Source organism: Anastrepha obliqua, chromosome 3 (genome assembly GCF_027943255.1).
Source record: "Anastrepha obliqua isolate idAnaObli1 chromosome 3, idAnaObli1_1.0, whole genome shotgun sequence".
Classification (NCBI taxonomy): Eukaryota; Metazoa; Arthropoda; class Insecta; order Diptera; family Tephritidae; genus Anastrepha; species Anastrepha obliqua.
Window position 1 is genome coordinate 24,895,617 of NC_072894.1, and position 22,059 is coordinate 24,917,675.

General features: G+C 36.2%; 1 protein-coding gene across 1 annotated transcript in view; it reads left to right on the forward strand.

Annotated features, from left to right (window-relative positions):
- Positions 1 to 1,487: 1,487 nt before the first annotated feature.
- The window catches only part of LOC129241507 (uncharacterized), a 65,455-nt gene continuing 44,883 nt past the window's right edge, over positions 1,488 to 22,059 (forward strand). The window contains exon 1 of the mRNA XM_054877876.1: positions 1,488 to 1,513. The gene's annotated coding sequence lies outside the window, so the exon portion shown is untranslated. The remainder of the gene's footprint in view (positions 1,514 to 22,059) is intronic.

Here is a 22,059-nt window from a genome sequence, read left to right on the forward strand (position 1 = left end):
TCGTATCTTGGTGGAAGTTTATGGTGAGCATGCTCTAGCTGAGCGAACGTGCCAGAAGTGGTTTGCACGCTTTAAAAGTGGTGATTTTGGCTTGGAAGACGAAGAACGCGAGGGTGCGCCGCCAAAGTTCATGGATACCGAATTGGAGGAATTGCTCGATCAAGATCCGGCTCAAACGCAAGAAGAGGTTGCAAAAACTTTGGGAGTTGATCAATCAACCATTTCCAAACGTTTAAAAGCCATGGGAATGATCCGAAAGGTAGGCCATTGGGTGCGTTTGAATTGAAGCCAAGAGACGTTGAACGCCGTTTTATGGCATGCGAACAACTGCTTCAACGGCACAAAAGAAAGGGTTTTTTGCATCGAATTGTGACTGGCGATGAAAAGTGGGTCCATTACGACAATCCAAAACGTCGGGCAACGTATGGATACCCTGGCCATGCTTCAACATCGACGTCGGCGCAGAATATTCATGGCCTGAAGGTTATGCTGTGTATCTGGTGGGACCAGCTGGGTGTTGTGTATTATGAGCTACTTAAACCGAATGAAACGATTACGGGGGATGTCTACCGACGGCAATTGATGCGTTTGAGCCGAGCACTGCGAGAAAAACGGCCGCAATACGCCGATAGACACGACAAAGTTATTTTGCAACAATAAAGTTATTTTGCAATCAATAAAGTTTCAAATTTCGAAAAAAACCGCACGAACTTATTCATAGTCCTATTACTTCATGCTAATATAAACTTTCATTTTTTATAAAGCGGTTTTCAGATACAAATTTTCTTATTAATTTTTTTCCGTACTAGGTACAACAAAGTTAATAAGTGTATTGCTATTTTATTAATAAGATATAAGGATAAGTTCCTCATGCGGCATGACAATGGGCTATGAGCCTGAGTGTGTCCCACAGTGGACAGTGCCGCTTCAACCTCACTTAACCTTTATTAGTTGCGATTATCGAGTTAAGACTGTGGTTTTGTTGGATTATTATTAATTTAGTCAACCATTGCGGGAGTGAACCAATGAAAGCCTTTTTGTAGCTAGAGGCAAACTAAACGAGTGTAGCGTGTATTTTCCTGCTGGGTATTTCTCTTCCACAATTATTCACCACACTCATATACATCCCTATAAAACGGTGAAGAGAGTGCTTACGTCCATACCCTTTCGTCAACAATGAGTGTATTGAGGTTGGGAGACGCTCTGAGCACATCAAACCGGACATCCTTGCGAACAACAAGGATAGTATTGTACATTATGAACAAATATTTAGAAATATCGCATAGTGCCAGACGGTCGCATACCAACCACTAACGGCGATATATTTCACGGTTTACAAGGCTGAGCTGCCAGCCGTTCGTTTGCAATCAACTAACTCATATTTTTCTCACATAAATTACTAATATTGCATACATACATATCTAAAGTGTAAAAGTATCAAAAATGTGTTAAAAGTGCTGCGTATATTTTTATAAGTGTAAATGAAGTCGGTGCGACCGAAAGTGAAAAACACGTAGGTTGAAATGCTGCTGTGCTTTAAAGAAAATCATTGCTCCACTTCATACATTTCATCTGTGTGCGTATGCACGTCATTGTCGTCCCTCGTCTTCTTAGCTTTGTGACGGTGAATAAGTGACAATCACGCAATGAAAAAAGCACAGTTCCAAATAAGGTGTACTTCGAGAATTTTATATTTATACCCGCGCGCATTTGTGCTCAAGGGTATTATAATTTTGTTCACAAAATAGTTGTATGTAACAGCATAAAGGAATAGATAAATACAGATATTCATTAATAGTACATACCAAATACCAGAATACTCTCATCTCTGCCCCGCCGTTCGTTTGTGCCCTCGAGAACTTGATAATACGAGTATGTAATAAAAATGTGTTAATATGTTTCAATAAAATCTGACACACTTATTACTCTATACTCGAGGCAGTTTTGAATACAAAATTTGTGGAATAAGTCAATAACCACGCCCTCCTACCATATAACGGTATTTTTTAAGCAAGTAAAAATGGCTTAAGTTTGGACGGTGCACATTTTAGTAACATTTAATTTGGACTGGCTGCTAATTTTTCGAATCTAAGTCCAGATTTACACACAGAGTCATCTGGATGGGGGACACTGGAAATTCTCTTTTGATGTTGCATTCGTGGTCACACGTTTTCGTCAACATTCGTTGCTTTTGACGTTTACTTCTTTAAATTTGACAATACGAACAAAAAACACAAAGCGTGTCGCCAGTACGGAAAACAAAAACCACTCTACCTACCCCTTTCGCCCCTCTCCCACGAACAAAATGTTTCCTTTACAAAAAATTCTCTGTGAAAATCAGGACTACCAAGTCATCGATAATAACAAATGAAATCATTATACCCGCACCCAAGTTAAATTGTACGAAAATATACGCTGGCATAAAAATTCAATCCGAACCGAATTTCGCACTTCCTTATATTTTTTTTACTGGCTTTCACTTATTTATATGAAATATGATTATAAATATTTACATTAAATTATATAAATAATGGTATAAACGGAGTCAAATCGCTTAGTGAACTTCGTCTGGCGGAGTGATATCATCCGACGATATTTGACGCAACATTTCGCTCAGTCAAATGGAAGTAAAATGAAAAGTGAATTATGAGTCTCCAATTTTTTCAATGATCTCAAATTATCACAATATTTTGTTTAAAATATGCAAGACATTTCTGCATGTGAGGCAGTCATTTGTGAAGAAAATTTGTTTACATTTTTCTCTAAGAGTTTATTTTGTCGACCGGCAGCAGCGGCAAAATCACACATTGCTATTCACGACGAACTTCATCAGACGAACTCCCATACACTGCGATTTGTTTTATAGTGTAAACACATTGACAAAGGCACTTTACGACATGGCGACAGAAAGTCGGTTTCTTGCCTGCAAATGCCAGGCCAGCTTCATAAATATTTTGAAAGCGGCAGCGACAAGCAAATCAGTTGAGTTAGAGGTTTTGCGTTTTTATTCATTTGAAATTTGTGTGGCTAGCATTTGTGTTTGGTTAAGAAGAAATTAAAAGGAACTTGTTATCATTTCGCAGCAGCGATTGCTAAAATTGAAGTTTATGAAGCATATGAGGAACTCAGTGGAACTAAGCTTAGATGGTGCGTTCGGTTAGTTAATATGACTGGGATTTTTCAAGACATGCATTAAGCACCTAAAGGAAAAGATGAGCAACATTTTCATAAAACAACTAGGATGATCGTTGGAAGCTTCAATTTACTATGGACCCTTTTACAATCAAGAATGGAACGACTTTCTAACAGAAAGGAAAGAACAACAATCGACCCCGAGACGCGCTTGATAGTAACTCTATTGCAAGGAAATGTGAAATGTTTATATTCTTATCCTTAATGCATGAATAATTTTAATTAATCTTGCCACTGGTACGTAACGTACAAGTGAATGCTTGGGCTTACAAACTTGTCATTTCACCTTGTGCAGAAAATATCATATATACATATGAAACAAGTGAGGCTATTTGCGTTGAATTGCATGAAATTTATTTGTCACCTCCGAACGTTAGCGAACTTAGAGAAATTGCAAACAAATTTTATATAAAGGCTGGCATGGCAAATTGCTTGGGAGCAATCATTGGGAAGCACATTCGAATAACCAGGCCAAAAAATAGCGGATACTTGTATTATAAGTGCAAAAAAACGTTTAGCAATATTTTAATGGCAGCCTGTGATGCTAATTACGACTTCACTTAACCCTTCAACATAATTGCGGCGGACAGCGGGTAACGGATTGACGGGTATCCACTGTCAAAACTAGAACACATTTGATAGCATAAAATTGCGCAGAAATGCGGCGGGGACGGATTTCTTGCCGTCGGTTATTTTTACGGGAAAATAATTGTTGGGTGGGAAAATAATTGTTGGGTTGGCAACTAAGTAATTGTGGATTTCACTCATAGATGGCTTCAGTTGCATTTTTAGGTTTGTAGACGTAGTAAAAATGTAAAACACATTTTGTTATTTGATAGTTGGCAATTCAGCTATCAATCAGTAAAGTTTTTGATCGGTTGTGTAGTTTCGTTTGACGTTCGTTGAAAACTGGAAAATCAAAAGGATAATTTTCATCACATTTTACTTTTTTATTTACGCAAAGGGAAAACCGCATCGCAAGCTTATAAAAAAATATGTGCTGTTTATGGTGACGAAGCCTTAAAAGGACGGCAGAGTCAAAATTGGTTTGCCAAATTTCGTTCTGGTGATTTTCCACTCAAAGAGGTAAAACGCTCTGGTCCAGTTGAAGTTTATGACGCCCTAATCAAAGCAATAATCGATTCGGATCGTCACAGTACAACACATGAGATTGCAGAGAAGCTTCATGTATCACATACATGCATTGAAAATCACTTAAAACAACTTGACTTTGTTCAGAACTTCGATACATGGATTCCTCACGAACTGAAAGAAACGCATTTAACGCAACGAATTAACAGCAGCAAAATGATCCATTTTTAAAGCGACTGATAACTGGCGATGGAAAATGGGTTGTTTACAACAATATCAAGCGGAAAAGATCGTGGAGCAGGCCAGGTGAACCAACTCAAACTACATCAAAAGCTGATATTCATCAAAAGAAGGGTTTGCAATCAGTTTAGTGAGATTACAAATGAATTGTCTATTTTGAACTCTTACCACCCAACCGAACGATCAATTGAGATGTCTACATTGAACAACTAACGAAACTAAACAATGCAGTTGAAGAAAAGCGAAAAAGTATTGTATTCCATCATGACAATGCAAAAATTATTGGAGCTTGGTTGAGATGTTTTGCCACATCCGCCATATAGTCCTGACCTTGCACCATCTGATTACTTTTTGTTTCGGTCTTTACAAAACTCCTTGAATGGTAAACCTTTCAATAATGATGATGATGTCAAATCGTACCTGATTCAGTTTTTTGCTAATAAAAAACCAGAAGTTTTATGAACGTGCGATTATGATGCTGCCTGAAAGATGGCAAAGGGTCATTGATCAAAACGGGCAATACATTAAGGAATAAAAACAATCAGCCATTATTTAGTTGCGCACCCAATAGATTCATTTCTATTTTCTGCGACTAGTTAAAGACCCATACTTGCCTTTCTCATCATTTCATGACAATTTGTTTCTTTACAAGCAACAACAGGCAAATAGCAAGCAAATAATATTCCATTCGCACAACAAAATCCACAAAATTTCAATAATTTAGAAAGAAGTTGTTTTCTTGCAAGTGAAAAGATTTCACTACAAAATTAGAAGTAGATCAGCTGATCACCACCCGCCAACCCGTTACCAGCTGTCATGCTGCAATTGAATTTGTGCTTTTGGAATTATTGAATGGCATTTCGGAAGTACCTTACGACACAATCTTACCAAGAACACCGACTAACTTCCCATTTTACTACGCCGGTGACCCACGCTTGGCCATCCGGCTTCAGACCTTATTTTTTCTTGGAACCATCGGTAAAGAAAACATCCGTCAAACCTTCCTGAATACATTCTGGATTGCTCCATTACTTACGCAATGGAAATCTTAAATCAAATTTCGTTCCGAATGAAACTATGGGTATCAGGTCGACTTTAAGTACCAAAAACAGTGCATACTGCTCAGATAACAACTTAAAGATTTCTCTGTATCCCGAAGCTTCCTCTTCGTGCCAGAATCCATATTTATGGAGTTTACACATTGTTTTTATTGCTTTCTATTGTATTTTAAGATCCAAGGGGAGCAAATCAAGCGTAGGATTTAGAGTAGGTTGTATCCATGGCACCCGTAATGCATAAACATACACTTCTTTGCAGCCTGTATAGTTCCCGGAGTGTGGAGTAGGTTTCAAACCCCAAGTTTTACCAAAGGCTCTGCGGCATTGCTGAAAAATTCTTAATGCGCGAACATTTTATTTACTTTGAATATTAAAAGTTAAATATTAAATAAAATTGCCATATAATGATAAAAACAATTTCATTAAAACTTACCTTTCTTCGTTTTTCGCCATGTACACATATTGCATCAGCTTTTTTAATGATACCTTCGTTGCTTTTTGTTGCGTATCGAGAACATCAGAGATGCTAGGAACACAATACATCGCCAAAGAATTCAGGGTTGCATTTAGGAACATGATACTTTGTTCGAACACAAACCCACAGGTGTTTTGAAAAACGCCCGTATTCATAGCTTCATACAGTTATAAAATGACAGAAACTATTTACCATTCAACTTGTTGGTGGTCAGCACGTCCTCGATGAAAATATACAGGACCGTTGGAGAAAAGAAACGAATTGTTTGGAATCATATGGTATATACCAACACATACTAACCGTTCATCAAACGGTTCACTAGGCAAGGCTAGTTTACTGGAGCCGCAGTCCTTGGTTGGGAAAAACCCGAGTCATTCCGGTAACGTAGAACCAGCTGTCATGGGAATGTACTAGTGACACGCAGTGGATAAAGCTTCAGACTTGCCAAAACACTGCTATTCGGACAGCAACGGGTTGCCTCCTGATGCCCTCTCTTCAATACCTTCACAACGAGGCACAGATGCTCCCGGTAAAGGAGCACAATAAACTACTCATCAAACAGTTTTTGCTTGCGTGCTACCGCAGGTTTCACCTTTACAGACACCTGGTTGAGCCAGAGCCACCTCCCAGGCACGTCAGGAGACACCTCCTCAATTACGGCGACGAGATTCAAGACAAAACGAATAGACATTTACTGGACAGTACTTAGACAGATAATAAACGACATTCATCGGGAGACCATCACCACCTTCTTAAGCTACCGATTACCGAAAACCGTAATCGGAGTCCAACCTCCTCCTACAGCAGATGAAGAACTCCAGCTTCACCGGAAAACCCGTGTAACACTGGCAAATATACGTTCTGGATACTGTAGCAGGTCAAACTCCTACTTATCCCGAATCGAGCCCGAGCCTTCCTGCATGTGAAGGCACACCGCTCGACACTACCCACCTTTTCATATACCCTACTAAACACACTCATATAACACCCCTCTCCCTCCGCACCCAACCTGTCGAAACAGTAAGTTTCCTAGGCCTACCTTTAGATGAGTTAGACGATGCCGACCGGTGATATACACCACACTGACAGGGCTTAGTATTGCTGCTACAACAACAACAACCGTTCATCAACAAACCCACTTAAGCTGCGTGAAAAACTAAAAGAATTTCTTTCCAGTAACGCAATTTAATATACATTTATTTGAACACACATATGTATCTATGCATATCTATTAAATGAAAAATGCTTCACAATCATAAGCTATTCGAAATGACTCTTATTTCATACAAATTCATAGATACATACATATATACATATGGGCACATAGTGAAAATTATCAAAAGAACATAATTTATGTTGACGTGTATTCAAAATAGCTCCTCGGATCATTTCGCTTGATGCTTCAATTGTGATAGCCGGATCTTCGTTAACTAAATCCATATCTCTATATTTTTGCATCCAATATTGCTGAAAAATACAACACAATACATTCTTATAAATAAATATATGTACATATGTCAATAAAGCAACGTTCGTAAGAGTGCATATACATATTCATATATGTACTATATGAATTTATAAAATCACGTAAATATTTTACTAGCAAGTATGTTAAGTTACTGTACTCGAACTCGTATATTTTATGTGCCTTAAATCTTTTTGTTTCTTTTCCTTTAATCCTATACGCACTTCCACTTTGGACTCAACTCTAAATTACATTTTGATTGGCCAAAGCCTTTTGGAGTAATAATCACTTACCGTCTATACATAGTTTACAACATCCAAGCCAACATTGAATGACGTCTCCATTTTCTTCTTGGTGTCTCTGCACTGCTACCGGAAGAGAGTTTGCTTATTCTTCTTCAGCGTTTATGGGAGTCACGCAGGTTCTTCCGTCCACTCCGAATCTATTAATAAATTTAGGATTATAATTTTATAAAGTTTATTTATACTTGTATAAGAGCTTTTCGTGATTAAATAGTACAGTAGAATTTGCTGAATACAAGGAGTTATATACAGTTAAAAAGCCGAAAAAAACGAATTTTGTGGAATTGTTTCTGATAAAACTTTTAAATTTATTGATCTAAGCATTTGTATACATATTATGTTATGTTTTAACTGTATTTTAAGATTTAGTATTAGTAAAAATATTTATTTGAAAACGAGCTACAGCTGATCTCCGGGTGCTCCTCTCAAAAAAGATGTTTTGCGGGGACCACTAAATCTCTGAACTGGATCCTCTGAAATTAAAAAACCAAGCAGATTTCGTTAAGGTAATGTTAAATCTAGTAATTAATTGAATGAATAAGCAAAATAACGTTTTTTGACGAAATAGCGGTTTTTCAAAAAAAAAAAAACAAAAAATCGATTTCTGACCAAAATTTCGGCCTAAAGTGTTTATAAAAAAAATTTATCGCTAAGAAAAAATCTTAACTTACTTACTAAAAAATATATTTAAGAATCATGTGTTAAAATTTGAGACTAATCGGTTTAGCCGTTTTCGACTAATGTTGGTCACCGACTTTGAAAACACCGTTTTGAGAAAAACGCTTTTAAGTTTGAAAAGCACTTTCAAGTACTCTGAAACGCCTTTTCAAATTTGCGTGTAACTTCGAAAATATTCAGCGGAACGATATTAAATTTTCTGTGTGTATTCTTAAATATATGTACATTAAGAAAATAAAATCGATTTTTTGAAAAATCTAACTGTATATAACTCCTTAAATGTAGTCGTATAGGCCTTGAAGATGATCCATCTCAACGGCGTCTAACAGCAACAACATCAGAAACCGTAGAAAAAATACAAGATATCGTAGTGAAAAATCGTCGAGTGGCTGATCGAGTCGTAGGCCGAGAATCCCTAGTAATCTCATTGGGCAGTGTAAGCGCAATATTTTAACTGAGGTATTAGGTTTCAGAAAGCTGTGTGCACTATAGGTGCCACATTCGCCAACAATGAAACAAAAACACATTCAAATACGACTGTGAACAATAATATTCAACAACATTTAGAGCATTTTTGAAAGGATAAAGAAGATTTTGTGCATCGATGCATCACTATGTATGAGACTTGGGTTTATCACGAAGAGTCACTACTCTGATTGAAATATTGAAATTTTTTAACAGTTGATTACTTAAATACTGGTTGTTTTAATCTGTTGTAATTTTCGATATTTTTGATGTGTTGAAAAGCTACAAAGTAATTTTTGGCAAATTATTTGAAATGTGCAACAGACTTTAGCAGTTTTAGAGACAAGCTTTTCAGTATTTAGTAAGTAGCAATTGTTTTAAAAGCAAACTTTTATGAAAAATATAAAATTTTAGATTATACCTTGATTTTTGGCTTATTTCCGTTGTGTTTGGAGGCAAAAAAAAAAAATTGTATGGCAAAAAAAATTTAATTCCCTTGATGGTTCGTTATTTCAAACATAAGAATTTTTGTTTCTGATGTTGTTATTGTTGCAGCAGTAACTTTGCCCGGTCAGTGTTGTGTAATCGCCGGTCGTCTTCGTCTCGTGGAAAAACATAATGTCCACGTCTCATTATCGCGATGCTATTTGTTTCGTTATAAGGACTGCGCATAATGAGCAATTTCACAGTACTTATTCTTCTTGATTAGCGCGATAAACGCTTATGCGATTTTGGCCGAGATACAATAAATGGGAAGACTTTGCTTCACAGGATCATTTCTGTAGTCAGACATCACATTCTTTCAATGCAATCTTACATACAATACCTAGTACAGGGTTGTGCAATAAGTTTTACCGATATTATAGATACGATATACACAATTTTATGATTTGAAATACTTTTTATTATTCAGCACAGTCTCCTGAACATCAATACACTTCTCCCGGCAAGACTCCAATTTATGTGGTTCTACAATCTGCAAAATGTGGTTCCACGGCTGTTATGATCTCATCATTTGATGAAAAACGCTTGCCACTCATAAATTTTTTTGGGTCTAGAAACAGATGGAAGTCGCTAGGGCCAAATCTGATGCATACGGTGAATGCTCCAACAATGCGAACTTTAATTCATGGATTTTAGAATGCTCCTGTGACACTTCACCGTCTTGTTGAGAAAAAAATTTTTTCTTTTGCAAACTGAGTCTTTTTCCGCGAATTTTTTCTTTCAGCTGGTCTAAAAGGTTACAATAATATTCAAAATTTATTGTTTTACCAGTTTGCAAGTAATTCACAAACAAAATTCCTTTCGCATCTCAAGCAACTGATGCTAACACCCTCTTGGCCGATTTCTGGACATGAACTCCTTTCGGAGCCGAAGAAACGGGTTCATACCACTCTTGTTTTAATTCAGCATAATGCTGATAGACCCAAGTCTCATCCATAGTGATGAATCGACGCACATAATCCACTTTGTCCTTTCGAAAAAGTTCGCTCTAAATGTTACATTATTTGTGCATATTTTTGCAATTAGCTCAACAGCGTTCCTGAATCACAAGGCGTTTTAAATACACTCTAAATATTCAATCTTCAATCAGTTTATTTTAAATTGTAGATGTTTTTATTTCATGGTATGCTTAAATGCTTGCAGCTATTCAATTTTTATTCATATTAACAAAGTTATACCCCAAGATGAGTCACAGATGTTCGGCTAATATTGGCACACCTAGTAAATATACACGTGTAAATTCGTATTTGCCGTTTACATTGCAATTTGATTGCATGTACATACATATGTATGCCATTTGGTGTTCATCATTCAAAGGAACTATTTAGCTGCAGTATGCGCACACAAGCATGTATTCGTAAGCATATTGGCCGACCGTTTGAGCGCTGCCTTCTCAATGCGTAATGGCAGTGTAAAAGGGATGAGAGTGAGCCGTTTGTGTGGAAAATGTTGACGTAGTAAACGGGTACCGCCACTCTGAGTGTTACTGAGTGCTTCTGTAATTGTTGCTATTTTTGCAGCTGTGTATAGTATATTTGTTCTACTGGCCTCGTTGCTCTCGTCCATGTACTTGTTTGTACAAGTCATATTCAATGTCACGTTAACAATTGTTCAGTGCGACTAATGACATGTGCTAATAATTGCTACCGTCTTATTACCGTCGCCAGTATGGTTGTTTGCGTGTTGGCGGCTAAATTAATTTTGAACTATAAGTGCATGGTCCTCGTAAAGTTATTAATTATTTACTGTACTTCTATATAAAAATGACAAATACGATGTATTAGAAGACACAAATTTCTATACATACATACATATAATATAAGTAATAAGTAAGGAACACTAAATTCGGGCCGAGTTCTATATTCCTGCGCACATTTTGGTAAAATATAACTTGGACTGGCTGTTACTCATAGACAATGAGAGTTATAGTTTATAGCATCATCATATCGCCAAAAATCGAGCTTTTCATAAATAAAAATATTTATTAAAAAAAAAACAACCAATGATAAAAGAAGAACTTAAGCATAAGGTAGGTCGGTGAAATGGTTGAAATGACAGTCTGGCACTGCTCAAGTAGAACTAAAGGCCGTTTTGATACCATTATGGCATCTCCAACAGGCAGATATCTACAGCCAGCCAGAGCTGTTGATATAATGGAGAAGATTGATGGGATTTAGGTCGGCGCACTGCTGGTGCTGGGCACTTTTGCTGGAGTTTGGAGTCAAGTATCACTCCAAGATACCTAACTTCCGATAAAAACGGGAGAACGTGGTTGTTTAATTTGGGAAGTCGAAAGGGTAAAGGGAGAATAGCACCAGCTCAGAGTTGACTCCGAGGCTTTAAGTGGCAGGTCAGCGACTTAAAAATTTATCAACGGAGTTAAAATAATACGATTTATATGCTATTTTTCATCTTTTTTAGAAGATGGTTTAAGAAAAACTGGAATATCTCAACCAAATCTTGACCGATTTAGGCTCCTTGGAAAGGTATTTTCTTCATCGAAATACTTTTTTTTAAAAATCACTATTTTAAAGTACGCTAATTAAATATGTACGTTTGAGGAAACGCTGAACATGAATTGCAGCTAATATAGCTAAAGATGTTACTCAAAAAAGTATACTATGCGCCCTAAGTCTTATAAACTCATTTCAACTTAGCTCATATCTGTCTCTCGATCAAGAACTGCTGCCATTAACACCTGAAAAACTAATAAGAGTAAAATTTCTCTTAAAAAGGACTTTAACAAAAACAAGCTAAAACTTGTACCTGAAGCGAACATACATATATTGTATGTATGTATGTGTCCTTAATACAAGTAAAAATCCTAAAGTTGATTCAAGCCAGTGGTGCGATTCACTAACACATTTTAACGATATTCGCTGTGTCATCTTTTATCAACCACAATTTTAACGACTTTGCCATTCGGTTACCCATTTCATAACGAAAATCGATAAGACAAAACCAGCTGCTTGGTTAACATGTCGATTATCGCAAATAAACGACAACAATTTTGTTGTGGTTAAATTAAACGAGAAAACAAGAATAAGTAGTTTGAATTCAAAAAGCCTCAAACAGTGAATCGACGTTTGCTGCGGGATGTGAATAATCCTTTCCTTTTGGCTGCAGGGAAGTTCCAAAAACTATACCGGTGAAGGGGTTAGGGGTAGTCAGAGGCCCGAAAAAATGATGATTTTCAATAATTTTTTGTGCTAGTCAATTGCTTTATTTTACAAAAATAAAAACATATTAAACATCATATTTCGACTTGACTTTAGCAAAATTTCAAAACAAAAAAATTAATAATTGTAAAAGTAATCGCTGTTTGTGTGGAGCCCGTTTTTCCAGAGGTCCCTTGCGGTGACCATCACAAGTCCTTGGAGATTCATCTAAAATCAATCGGACAAGAGAAATTAGTTTTATCAATGGATAATCTTGTGCCTGACCGAATTTTTTTCAGAAATATTTTTCAGATTTTTGAGAAAAAATTGTTTAAAAAAATCGATGTTTTAGAAAAAAAAATCCTTCGATCAGGCACGAGTTTTTTATTGTTTTAAGTTAAGTTTAAAATTTCGTAGCTTGGTTTTTTTTTGTTTTGAAATTAATTGTAATTTTTACATAAATTAGTAATACCCTGAAGTTTGAATTATGGTATGTACACACCAATGCAGTAATGCTGGATAAGTATACATATATCACGTTATAAAGGGTGTTTTTTAAAAGCTTAAGAGCTTAAAATGACAATACAAAACATAAATATTTCCGGACTGGGATGCATTTCATTTATTATAATCCGGTAGATAATTTCATGACATTTGTTTTTTGAATATGATATTCGACATATGCCCGCCGTGGCTACGAGTCCATGGTCCTTTTTCCATCAGTCAAATTCTTGACTATGTTTTTGAGCCCAATCAGCAAAAATGCGATGCAAACGATGGCCATTTGGCTTCAATTCTTGTACGAGCTGTATGTTATAGGCACAGAATCCAAGGATCGTAAATTTTCCATGTAGTTTAAGGACAAAATCAAACAAGTTGTGAACAAGGACGAATTGACAATTCTATAAAGCTTCGCTCTATTGTTCTTTGAGAACAGATTTATTTTTTTTTTTCTAAGTAAATTTCCAAAAGTTGGAAGCGTTGTTCTAGCGTTAAACGATTTGTGATGCCTTGCCACGCCTTACTGAACAGAAATGTCAACACAGTTTGCCATTCTCAGCAGTCAAACCATAATTTTTTCTGGAACGATTTATGATAAGAGCCAGAGTCAATTAAAAAAAAAATTAATAATTTTGAGGCTGAATAATTTATAGGCAATGCCAAACTTCCGCGGTCGCCGTAGCCGAATGGGTTGGTGCGTGACTACCATTCGGAATTCACAGAGAACGTAGGTTCGAATCTCGGTGAAACACCAAAATTAACAAAAAGTGTTTTCTAGTAGCGGTCGCCCCTCGGCAGACATTGGCAATCCTCCGAGTTAATTTCTGCCATGAGAAAAATCACAAAAATATCTGCCGTTCGGAGTCGGCTTGAAACTGTAGGTCCCTCCATTTGTGTAACAAGACGCACACCACAAATAGGAGGAGGCGCTCGGCCTGACACCCAAACACTTGTTTTTTGTTTGAACCCCTGCGTAATGATATTGCAACCTCCTCCACAAATTATCTACTGCAATACTCATATCCAAAAATAAACACTTTAACTTTTTCCATGTCGCGATGAGATCTATCCAATATTTTTTGTATCCAATCGTGCTCAGATATTTTTTTAATTGTTAAATTCAAGGTTTTGTGGTTTGTTATGGAAGTATTTATAATTAAATATTCATGCTTAGGGTATTTCGAGTCACGCAATACACAGCGCAATATTGCATTATTGTTGTTACTGATGCTCAGCTGATAATCTGATGCAATGTTACAGAAATTATTTTGTATTAAAAATAAGTAGAGAAATTTGAACCTATTTAATGTGTGATGAGATTGAAAAAGGAAATGGAAAATATTGGACAAATCATCTTCTAGATTTCGACTATGTTCAAAAATTAACTTTCGACTTGAATTTGGCGCAAAGCAGAAATTTAATTTTATTTCAAATTTGGTTCCGATGGATTCTAATTTTTGCGGTAGAAGTATACAAGCCTAAATACATAGAGCATTAAAGGCATTTATTATACATTTTAATATTTTTCATACTTCATCTCATTTGCGCTGATGGAAGTGACTACCATTCGGAATTCAGAAAGAAAGTAGGGTCGAATCTCGGAGAAAGACCAAAAATGAAGAAAAAGCTTTTTTCTAATAGCGGTCGCCCCTCGGCAGGCAATGGCAAACCTCCGAGTGAATTTCTGCCATGAAAAAACTCATAAAAATATCTGCCCTTCGGAGTCGGCTTGAAACTGTAGGTTTCTCCATATGCGGAAAACATCAAGATGTACGCGGAAAATAGGAGGAGGAGCTCGGCCCAGCACCCAAAAACGGTGTACGCGCCATGTATATACTATATTTAAGTGAAAGATACTTGAGTGGCAGAAAACTCTCACAGGTTTACATACGAGCGTTATCTATCAGATCCCTCTTCATAAAGTCAGTCTTTTAGCTGACTTTTTATGCTGCATTCAGGCCTTTTATTTACCAGTTTATTTCCGTTGCCCGTCATATGTAATTGCATGAAAGAATCTAAATAGATATAGAAACAGACGATATATACCAAAAAGCTTAGAATTTCAGGTGGAGTCGATTTATTCATGTTCAAGGTAGTTTGGCATTGCATAAAAAAAAGCAATGCAAACAAAAAAACTTCACATCTGTTTAGAAATGATGCAAAGTTACAAACATTTGGCACAATTAATGAGCACAAGAAAATAAATACGTTCAAATTTTGTTTCATTTTTGAAAAATGGGCGTTGCCACGACCACTTTTGGGTAAATGCGTGTACACGACTTAATATAATAAAGGGTTATCCAATAACAGGTGTTACAAGTGAATGGATTGCGCTATCGAGAGATGATTAACGATTTTTGATGGCCGGAATTGGATCGTACTGATCTGGACAACGTTTATTTTCAACAATATGGTGCTACGTGCCACACAAGCAACGAAACCACTGGTCTCTAACGGGAAAAGTTTCCGGACCGTGTTATCTCTCGAAGAGGTGATCACAATTGGCCACCGAGATCTTGTGCCTTTTTTCTTTGGGGCCACGTGAAAGAGAAGGTCTACGCTAACAGCCCAGGGTCGATTCAAGACCTCAACGATGGAAATCGTGAGGCTATCGAAGACATAGGGCAGCCACTTTGCAATTCGGTTATGGAAAATTTCATGAAAAGCATATTGTCCTGTAAGCGTGTTCGTGGGGGTCATTTGCCTGATTTTATTTTCCACTATTAACTGCATACCTTCTTTACAATGAAATAAACATCCGATCATTTATATTAAAAAATAGCATTTTTCTTTGAATATCACCTTTTATTAAAAACCATATAAAACTCGTGAAAACAAGGTAAACATATTTTTATTTATTTATTAACAATCCAATAAATACTGTATTTCTTACTGATCAAAAAACATTTTCGAAACTAAATTGAAGTTGTACTTAGTATAAGAAAAATCATGTTTTTTAGCGTGCATCGACATTGATAACTATGATTTGGTAGTTGAGAATGGGAAGCTATGTTGACATTTCTGTTCAGTAAGATTTTGCAAATCATCATAAATCGTTTAACGCAAGAAGAACGATTCCAAATTGTAAAAATTAACTTTGGAAAAAATCTAATCGTGAAGTTCAGAGAATGATATGTTGAAGAAGACGCTGAAATGTCGATTCGTCGTCATTCTCAACTTGTTGGCCTTTGTCCTTCGACCACTTGGAAAATTTTAAGTAATGGTCTTGGCTTACGTAACTACAGCTTGTGCAAAAATTGAAGCCAAATGACATTCAGTTGCGTTGCATTTTTGCTGATTGGGCTCATATAGATTTCAATGTAAAAAGTAGTCAAATAGTGGACCATGGATCGAATGGACCATGTGACTCGTAGCCGCGGCGGACATATGTATGTATGCCGGATATCATATTTAAAAAATATGTAAATGCCATCAAATTATCTACCAGATTATAACAAAAAAGAGGTTGTCTGTAAAGTCGGTTTACTGACGATAGTTTAACGTGACAACGTCATAAGAAAATATTGATGGAATGGTTGTAATTTTCAAAACAAAATTTTAATTTTATTTGTTTGATAGATATTTTGAATGGATATAGAGGAGGAGGTACATGGAATTGCAATAGAATAGGTCAAGTTACATTTACACAAACGTGAAAAATGACGAAACATTTATCAAATTCATGAAAGATATCTTCAATTTCGATTGTTCATCAGACGTTAATAAGTCAATAACACTAAGAGGCACCATCATCGATTTGCCTTTTTCAAGACACATTACACTCGAAACACTCCCTTTCATTTCCTACTTTTTCTATCATCGTCCTATTCTCAACAGAGAAATGGTTCATTACCATGCACACAGGAAGAAGACATATGCAAATACAAGTATGTGAATTTATATACCTACATATGCGCATATACATACATATATAAGCTCACTCAAGTAGGACAGAGCCAGATGTCGAACGTTGCCGAACGCGGGGGCCGATTGTGCTCTTTGTCGTTCGTTCCGCGCTCTCGCTTGCAGTTCAAGCACATTAGCTTACATTTGCTTGCGTACGGAATAGATTCGTATATTTGATATGTCCATATGACTTGTATGCATCTTTACATATAGATTTGTTCTTTTTGAAAATTGCACGAAATTGTATATGTATATGCATGTTTATATACATATATTAGTACACAACATATCTTATAAGTATATGGTAAATATTACCATACATTTTTTCCTTCATATATAATAAAAAAATTAATAATAATAACATTAAAACAAAGGTATTATTAACAAACTTGGTTTTATTTTAAATTCTTCAAGTGAATCAAATTAATAATAATCAATAAGAAGGCATATGCAAATTCAAATACGTGAATTTATATATGTACATATGCGCATATACATACATATATACGCTCACTTAAGTAGGAGAGAGCAAGATGTCGAACGTTGCCGTTCGTTTGCTTTGTTTGCTTTGTTCGTTCCGCGCTTTCGCTTGCAGTTCATTCAAGGTAACGGCAATGAGCAAGGTAACGACAAATGAGCAAGGTAACGACACATTTTTTCGTGCGTGCAGCCGGCTAAATCGGATTATAAGACGTTATCACGTCAAAAAAAAAAGAAAAACTCATTCCACAAATATTGATGTTTTGTATTATCATTTTAAGTTCTCAAGCTCTTAAGAACGCCCAATAGAAGAGTTAAGTCAAAGCAAGACTTGCATAGTGTTGGGTGGGTGTACGCCTTTTGTAATGAAAAAATTTATAAATCAGATTTATTTTTTACCTTTGAGGCCTAATAAGTTGGCTCAGCAGTGGAGATTATTTTAAATTAAGTTTGAATTACTAACCTTATCAAACGCCTTAGAAAAAAAAACCAGTGTGCACAGTATCCATTTTGAGCGCGGTTATTAAAAGCAGATATGCATTATTATACTGATATGCTGCGAGATTTGTCACCGTTGATCTACTAATCATAAATCCATGCTGGTTAGCAGAGATTAAGAAATTAACTTGAATGAAAAATTAGGAATGAACGAAAGCTGCCAAATTAAATACCTTCAACTTGATATGACACTTCTTTTGATCTCTTAGTGGGGTTTTCCAGAAATTAGCCATTTTTATAATCTACCCCTTTTTCTGTAATCAAAAACCGTTATTTGGCGACATCTCTATAACGAAATGACATCATAAAATTTTGTGTGTTCTCAAACTCAGCGACCGATTTTCCACAGGCATTGCTTGATCCTGTTCTTGGATTTTTTTGACGGCGAACTAATGGAATTATTGAAATTAAAAAATGCACGATTAATAATGAGATCCAGAAACAAATAAATTATCAACACTACGACCCAAGAAATGTGAATTATATTAGCTTGTTTCGAACCCAGGAAACAAATAGTGTAGTGTTTGTGCATATGTAAATCCACATATGGATACAATACAGGTATATGTATGTTTGTAAGTGTACTTATTAGTTATCACACAATTGTGTTTGATTTTTTTTTATATTTTTTTACTATAGAGCAAGATGAAAATCCTTGTGTATTTGTACGACGTTGTTTGGCGACGTTAGGGCCGGAGTGGTGGATGTTGCGAGACGATAACGAGGCGTAAATATAATACGCCTCTGATTTGAAAGCGAAATAAATAAGCAAAAACCATTAATTGAGACTTACAATGACGCTGTGATATTCAAGCTGAATGCAATCTGTAGTGTATCAGCTTGTGCAGGCAGAGTGTTCATTCATACATTAGTGTACATACATAAGCATTCTCTCATTCTGGGTAAATACCTTCCAGGAAATCGAACCATCGGCTAACCATTGTCGGAGTAGTAAATTTTGGCACAGCGTCTCTTTGCGCTTTTTTTCCAGCATAAATCTTCTGGAATCTGTTAAAAGATTCATTTGAGATTAGTTTTAGTCAAACGGTGTCCAGTATCAAATATTCTCACATTTTTGGTGGATTTTTTTTTTACTTCGCGAATCTTCCTGAAGATAAATAGAGTTTTTTTTTTTTAAATGCTATATACAATATAAAATTTTTTCAAAGAATTATCTAACTTAATTTAATTACTTAGTCCTGCCATAAAATTCTGTAACAAGTTTTACAATGCATTCGGCGAGAACAAATTCGCAGAAAAAAGTTCTGTTATTTTTGTTTTTGTTCGGCAAATTTCGCCTGTTAACAATAGTGTGAGGAGCGCAGAAAATCACATTGCAGTGATTGCATTACAAAAGTGTGAAAGTGCGAGAAACATTTACTATTGCTGATAAAACTTAAAATTTCGAGAATGTTTGTTTACCGCACGATCCATCGTTTTTCCGAAACGTCTGCAGTAACAGATAGAAAAAGAAGTGGTCCTTCTCGGGTGGTACGAACCAGTGCAGCCATAAAAGCCGTTCGAGAAAGAATTCGCACGAATCCCCTTAGACAACAGAAAATCATTTCCAAGGAAATGAATATATCGACCAGTTCTATATAAAGACTAATTAGGGATGATCTCCACCCTTCCTCACTCAACTGGTCATCTTTTGACAACACGCTTGAAGTAAATTAGACCCAACCGAGCAACCAAGCAGCTTCTTCGGTGGCACTTGGTCAACGGCCATGAAAATATTCTTTAACCAGATGAGAATAAGTTTTTAATAAATGGAATTACAAAATCTATGCTAAAACTTCTAAAGACACAAAAAATGTTGTTCCAAGGGTTCAGCGTGGCCACCATTCTGCCTTCGTAATGGTTTGGTGGGAAGTGTCTTGTAAAGGCGTTACATCTCTTCATTTCTGCGAAAAAGGTGTAAAGACCGTGGGAAAAGTGTACCAGGAGTATTTGAAGGCGTGGTGAAGCAATTGAGTAGAACGGTCTTCAATGGAGAGTGTTGGATACTCCAGTAAGATTTTACTCCAGCCCGTAAGGCAAAAACCACCCAGTGGCCAACAGTGGCTAAAAAACAATATTCCTGGGTTCATAGCCGCAGAAGATTGGCCGTCTGAAAGTACAGAATTGGAGCAAATGGCCTATCGAAGACCTCTCAGAAATTTTGAGAGTATCAAACAGTCTTTGGTTCGAGCAGCGGCGCCAATTTCCCTGGAAACAGTGCGTGCTGCAATAGCTGAATGGCCAATGGTTTGAAGGCTTGTGTAAAAGCAAATGGTGACCATTTCGAATGAAAATTAAAAATGGAAAATTTCATATTTACATGATTAAATAAAACTAACTTTGTTAAAAGAAAAAAAAACTTTACAATTTGACGTCTATAACGGACTTAACTTGTAACAGAACTAATGGCAGGATTATTATTATTCCATACTCCTTTAGGAGCTTAAGAATTCAACAAAAGTAATGACAGGATTAAGTGCTTTAATTATATTAAAAATTAAAAGCGGCATCAACAGCACTCAAAATAGTGTTCACGGATCTATGCGTTATAAGTCATATATATTAAAAGCATATATATATATATATATATAATATATAATTTGCGAGTACACCCGTTTTGGGTGGTGTTTGGCCGTGCTCCTCCTCCTATTTGTGGCGTGCGTCTTGATGTTGTTCCACAAATGTAGGGACCTACACTTTTAAGCCTGTACTGAACGACAGATAATTTTTATGAGGAGGTTTTTCATGGCGAAAATACACTCGGAGGCTTGCCATTGCCTGCCGAGGGACGACCGCTATTAGAAAAAACTGCTTCTTTCTGTTGGTCTTTCATCGAGATTCGACCCTACGTTCTCTCTGAATTCTGAATTGTAGTCACGCACAAACTCATTCGGCTACAACGGCCGCCGTCAATTAATCTAAAATTATAGCAGTTTAGCATTGCACCTATTTAGAATTGGACTCAGCATAGGCAACATTTGTCCCCTTGGGAAGCTGCCCCCCGCATGATAGGAACTAATGACTTAGCAGTAGTAGAAAACCCGCAATCATCATCTTTGAGGAGATCGATTTTGCGTCTTTATTTTCAGGGCTTGAAAGCAATCAAAGTTTACATATATTTTGGGGCAAAGTAGCTGGAACTATGAATACGTCTGTCTTCAGAAAAATGGAAAATGCAGTAATCATATTTTTAAGTGTACAAATCAGTATTACGTATGATTGGTAACACGTAATTTATTTCTTATTAGATTTTGCCCTGCTGGGTAGATGCCATTTGTATGTTATACTCGTATGTAGGTATATAAGTATGATGTGTATGTATACTGGTAGTGGAAGACCTAAAATAAGAGTTGTAGTAACTGTATCCGATAAAAAGCAAACGATGGTTCGAATTAATGTTGTAATCTACATTTTTATTTTATTATGAATTATTTTCTAACTTCAGGTTTTCTTTGCAGCATCTACATAAACTTTAATGAATATACATACATATGTATGTGTGTATGCATGTTTATAGCAGTGCAACTCTAAGACCTAAAAGGTAGTTGAAGTAATTTTATCCGAAAAAACGAATGGTGGTTCGAATTAGAGCTTTAAACTTAAATAATTCACTTTTTAGTACCTTCTGAAAAAAAGAAGAAAAAGCAAATTTACATTTCAATTTCAGTGGTGTAATATAATTTCAAGGAGGCTTAAATTACTCGTTCTGAAAAGAGGCAAATCATATTATCCAAGTTGCGTTCCTATGTCCGTTTCCACGATAGTCGGTTCTATGTTACCGCAACCTAAGTTCCAACTGGTATGCCCCAGTTTTTTGTTGATTCGGTCTACAAAAAGTTCGCCCAATAAAGTGATAGTTCCACATGATGTAGGGTGCGATTCTGTCTGCTTCGCTGGAAATAAAGTGCAACCGAAGAAGTAGAAGCTCATTACTGACAGCTACAAGCTGGGAAGATGTACAAAAAAAAGAAATAAAAAATAATTTCGTGTTTTAATTTTACACTCCTTCTTGATGGGTAGAAACAACCTTCAAGCGAAGAAATGG